Source organism: Pleurodeles waltl, chromosome 9, assembly GCF_031143425.1.
Source record: "Pleurodeles waltl isolate 20211129_DDA chromosome 9, aPleWal1.hap1.20221129, whole genome shotgun sequence".
In the NCBI taxonomy this organism is placed as follows: domain Eukaryota; kingdom Metazoa; phylum Chordata; class Amphibia; order Caudata; family Salamandridae; genus Pleurodeles; species Pleurodeles waltl.
This window is the reverse complement of record NC_090448.1, coordinates 1,147,137,490-1,147,143,489: the sequence shown is the minus strand read 5'-3', so window position 1 is coordinate 1,147,143,489 and position 6,000 is coordinate 1,147,137,490.

Below are 6,000 nucleotides of genomic sequence, written 5' to 3'. Positions count from 1 at the left end.
AAATGAGTGGATCCCATGGAGTCTTGTGTACCAGGTAACAACCTGCCAGCCCATGCACACACATGTGTGCCAGGTTAAGGATGCTGAACTCCTACCTGTCCTGCACAGGTAACCAGAGGGCAGCCTGTCTCAGGAGCAAAGGAGGGTCAACTTGCACGGTCCCAAAACTAAATGGCTGGCCCTATTTTGAATTTGTGGTATGCAAGCAAGTTATGTATCTAAAGAACTCCCAAATGCATCACTGCAATAATCTAATTTAAAATTGATTAAAGTGCCCAGTACTAGTGTATTTGAGTGCCTAGTGCTGCAGCCGTGTGGAAACTGATGACGGTGCCCACTACTGCTTGATGGGAGTGCATGGGTAGAAAGTTATGTACTCCATATAGTTGGGTATTCTGAACCTGCACTCCTGAAGATTCAGTTTGTGAATTAAGGGTCATATCTGTCTCCCATATGAGGCTAAGATTCTTACTGTGTCCAAACCAATGCAATGGACATGTGCCTCAAGTGTCCTACTTGTTCCACTGAAAGCCTAATTAAATTCTTCCACATCTCCTCAACAACTGCCCTTCCCTTTTTTCCGCACCCACTAGCACTTCTTTTTTTGGACAAACCCTATTCTTTGTTTCTTTTATTTCACCCAAATTAAAACGAAGGGCCGCATGTACATACGTTGGAAACTATGATTTTCTAATTGCGATTCCATGCGGATCGCTATTAGGAAATCGCTATTCCAAATGTGCAAAACTCAAATGAGTTTCTTTTGCGAATCCCATTGGGTTGCAAGTAGGCCTACCTCATGAATATTAATTGGGAATCTCACAAATCATAGGGGTCAGCAGATCACCATGTCAGTGATTGCTTTTAGAGAAGCATTATTTTTTTAAGCGCATTCCATTTTCCTCAAAGGAAAATGGGATGCGTTTAAAAAGAAAAAAATGAGTAGGCAGTGGTCCATGGGATCTGCTCTTAAAAAATAGTTTCCCAACCATTCACAAAGGAGACCCTTGGGGACCCCTTTCCATTTGCTAATGGGCTACCACCAACTTCTTATTGGTGGTAAACTGCAAATGTTTTGCAACCGCATTTTGATCACAAAACATTCGTGCGCCCACAACATGCTCCTTCCTAATATCGAATCGCAAACGTAAATAGCAATTCAGTAACAAGTTATGGAATTGCAATTTGTGCTTTGTACATTCTAAATTGCTTTTTTCCAGTCGCAAATGGGCCGATTATATGAATCATTTGGTAACCTCATGTGATAATGTGTGAAAAACAGTCATTAGCTCTGCGCCCCAAGAAGTTTTAGGCACTAGTATGACAAAGGGCCACATATCCTAATATATTTGAGGTTGCTAACACAGAAATTCACAAAATAGAAATAGGTGTGTTTGTGACAGCACAATATCTTTGTTCTGCGTGCAAATCCCATTTTAGGAGTTGGTAAAGGTTCACCAATTCCTAAAAGGAGTTTGCAAATGGACACAAGTTCACAGTTTGGAAGGCGTGTTTTGTAGACATCCCTTCCAAAATTGCAAATTGGTACCCTATGTGTGAATGGTGTGTAACCAGAATTCCAGTTGGAAATCATAAAAAGATAATTGAATCCCAAGTTGGGGTTGCAACTCATTTGAAAAAGGGAAGAGGTCCCATTTGGACTTCCCATTTGAAAATTGTCAAAAACTTTTCTGGGGAGGAGGCAGTGCTTGCGGCAATTATGCTGACTCTCAGTAAAACTTTTTGAAAAAGATTTTGTTTTCAAAAGCATCCCTGTTTCCCTAAAGGAAAATGGCCAGCAGCGGCTCGCCAGAGTTACAGGGGGCGGGACTGCGCGCCCGGGGGAGGGAGTGTTAAAGAAATTTTAATTAAGAAAATAATAATAATAAAAACTTACCTCCGCCCCGCTTATCAACGCACCACTCCTCTTCTGTCCTGCAGGCAGGCACAGGCTCCCAGCCTGCCCTGCACCAATCCTGACACTGCTCAGAGCAGCGTCAGGATTGGCTGGGAGTGCCCAGCCAAGGCACTCCCAGGCAGACTAGGAGCCTCTGAAGGCTCTTTCCAGCCCGGCAACTGTGTTGCCGGGCTGGAGACAGCTTTCTGCGCAAGTATGTTTGGCCGGCCCACGATGGCCGGCCAAACATACATGCCCAATGAGGGGAGTGCACAGTGCACCCCCCTCACTGCTCGTCACTCCATGGCCCCGCCCCTTTCACAAGGAAGGGACGATAACCATAGTTTATTGTCCCTTCCTTGTGAAAGGTTTGCAACTTCTGCTGCTGGCGGGGGAGGGCGGGTGACGCTCCTCCGCCCATTCGGAGGAACCTCCACTGAAAATTGCAGCTCAAAAACAAAACATTATTTAAAACCAATGACATACATGTTTGTCTGGAGACCATTTCAGGCAACCATCCTCGTGATTTGAGCCAATGAGATTCGATCGCAATTTGTAACCTACCTAATGCATATAAATTAGGTGTGACTCAATCTGATTTGGAATTCTGCTCACCTGCATATCAGTACAGTACACAGGACAGTCTATTATCTTCCTTGGATGTGTACATGCTGCAAAAAGATGTCTGTAATAGTTTCCTAACATAAGTTAGCAAAAAACGTTTTAAATATAAAGTGCCTCTTAAACTCCTGCTTGCACAAACAGGACTCTAAGTCCATGGTTGGTATTTACTTTTAAGACATTCGCATTTAGGGTCTGTGCATAACTTGTTAATGCACGCTTGCAAATTATTTTTTATATATTTTTATAGCATTAATTCTGGCATTTTAAAGTGCAAAAACAGTTTTCCTTTTACCTTTGACACACAGGTATAGCTTGCATTGCCACATGACCGCCTAAGCCATGTGACAGGATTAGTACCAGCAGTGACTTCTGAAACCATCCTCTGCAGGTCACATTTGGAAATGTGCATTTATGTAGCTTGGCCCACCTGTGTCCAAAAAGAAAAAGGTAGAATATGCCTTTTTAATTCCAAAACAGCTTTCATGCTTAAGGACGAACACTTGTCATTAGTTGCATTTTACACGCCTCAACTGCCCACAGATTATCTACTGTCCAACATTTAACTAAGTTCAGGGGATACAGGGAAAAAGCTTGTTACCAGGCTCTGTGATTCACAAATTATTTTTATTTGGTTAATATTTTCATGTTTCTAATTCAGCATGAGCAAAGATTATTTTGACAAATTGGTGCATTATTGCTGAACAGTGCCTGTGCTTGATCAAGGTCTGAGATGAGAGGTCATAATGTGCTCACCCTGGGAACCTCTGCTACCAGGGTAAGCCAGAATATGTATGATCTCTGGGGCCTATAATGGCTCAAAGGGTGGGGGAAGGGGACAGCGTGCCTCCCTCCCATTAATTAAAAGATCTGAACCCAGGCTACCATTTTGTTTTACCAAAAAGTGTAAAATCTAACTTCTTGTAATTCCGTTCAGCAGTTTTTGCTGTACCCCATCTTAAAGACCACTAAGGAAAATGCATGAGGATTGTAACTCCCCTTTTTTCTCAGCCCACACTTGACGGATCATGCTGAAACTTTACAGACATAAACTAGTGAAAAATTAGCACCCTAATGGAAAGGTTTATGGAGATTCATCACATGAAGCCAAAGTTATTAGTAGGACACAAAATGCTTTTCCTATAAAAACTGCTGACTTAACTATAACTATATATAAATATACATATTTATGTATGATCATAGCAGTCACGCTCGTAGGACTCCCGCTCCCATAGAGGAGTGGAGCGCACGACCAGACAAGCAGCTGGTCCAACACATTGAAATTCCAAGAATCACCGCACTCACTCAGGCATGAATCAGACTATCAGCAAAGGATTTTATTCTCCTTCATGATGTGTTTCAGCTGAACCGACAACTTTGCTCACATGGTGACATGGTCACTTGTGAGCAAGGCCGTCGGTTCGGCCAAAACGCGTCATGTAGAATAAAATCTTTTCCTGATAATCTGATTCATGCCTGACCTAATGCCTGACCTAGTGCAATGATTCTTGGACTTTTAATATATTTGTACATTATTATGCCTGTGTATATATATATATATATATATATATATATATATACACAGATAGATAGATACACACAGCCTTTAAGGCACAAGCATTATATATATATATACTCACACACACACACAATAATGCCTGTGCGTAAAGGCTGTTTCGTCCCTGCTCACGTCCGGCAGATATCTTAATGTTTGCCTGCTGGTGAATGAGAGTGTAGTCAGTTAAAAGGGGTAACGAACTGAAACAGGAACCAGCTGAAAAGGACTCATACCCATGCAATGGACCACCAGTACGGTAAAAGCACATGCAGGTATATAAAACATTGGGGAGGACACACTGTCAGGGACAGGAACAAAGTCCTTTCCAGAGTAAGGTAACTTTGATCTAGGACTCTTGAATCGCCTCAGATAAAGATTGAAAGAACCTGCAAGTGAAACAGACTCTGGCCGCTGAACAGGCTTCATAAGTTGGTATGAGGAAGCCAACAAACATGAGTCTGGAATGGAGTCTATGAAAGAAACCCAAGGGAGACTCAAATATCAAATTACCCATTAAGGCGGATAAGGGTACGGCTAGTACCGGTGTTATGCTCCCTCGTCCTTATTTGCTTCTCCAAATTACGTCAGAAAAGTCAGAGCCAGGAAAAGACTAGGATGAGGACCTCTTCGATGTCTTGAATTTTTCCAGATCAAGAGACAGTGTTTGTGAAAATACAGTGATTCTTCTGTAAAACTGGAGTAGAAAGAAGGATTCTCCTGCGTGTTTGGAGCAAGAGAGAGAGGGCCTGGCTCCGAGTGATAGGAAGGATAATTTTAACAAGAGTTGGTTGCTGGTAGCAAGAAAAAAGAGAAAAAAGAAAATTAACCTTGGTGGTTCCTGATGAACTCAAGTTAACAGTGATACACATAAATAGACCACGGGGGGAGATATGATCACTATCTATTTTTAATCATATGTTCTGATGAAGGTGGTGTGAACCATATCAAAGACCACCGAAACGTCGCATTGACAGAGGTTTTGAGAGAATCGATGTGTAATATTAATATGTAATGGGCTGTATGTCGGAACACTAGATGGTTGTACAAAATCTTTTTATTGTGAAATGTTTTTTAAATATGTAATATGATGTTTTTATTGTGATCAATAAGTAGCGTTGTTCTTTAACTACAGAGAGTGATTTTACCTTGGTTAGCATGTTAAAACTGTATTAGCGGCGGGAGTGTTTTATCTCTTGAGAAATAGTCTAAGATAATAAAAAGTAAATAAATAAAAAATAAGCACAAGAGGGAAAAGGTTTGATTTTATGATATTATAAGCCTATCCCTTTTGGTATCTAAAGGTAACTCTCCCTTTTTGTTGTTGACTCTCCCATGCCAGCAGGTGATCCCAGAGGTGCACCGTGGTGGCACCTTGAAACGAAGTAGACCTGGTGGGATGGGCCGCGGAAGGTGTCCTGGGAAATAACACATAGGTGAGTATAGCACGTGCTGCGGGTGCAGCCAAGCAAACAACAGCAGGGGGAGAAGCGTAAGAGGGGGGAGCAATGCATGTGAGATGGAGTGCTGACCTCACAACACAAAATACGTCTTCTGGAGCTTGCTCCCAGCCAGCACCCCATCAGACCGATGTCGGGTGTCAACTCAGTAGGGAGAAAAGCCTGACTATGACCAAGAAAGTCTACGGTGCACCATTGGCCAAAAAGTGACAGTAATTGACAGTCACTCCTGGAATGATCAACATGCGCCCACATCCAGTGATGTAGCTGATAATGATCCGTAGAGTGACCCACTCAACCGAGTCATGGCCCCCCTTCCTCTGCGTTAGTACCGAGGGCCAGGAGTAGGAGGCCAATTTACCATTTATGTCCGTTTACCCTCTTCCGATCTAGTTAACACTAAGAAACAGTTTCCCAATAATCATGAAAGTCCCCTGAAAAGCAGAAAAGAGCTTCAAGCCATTTTT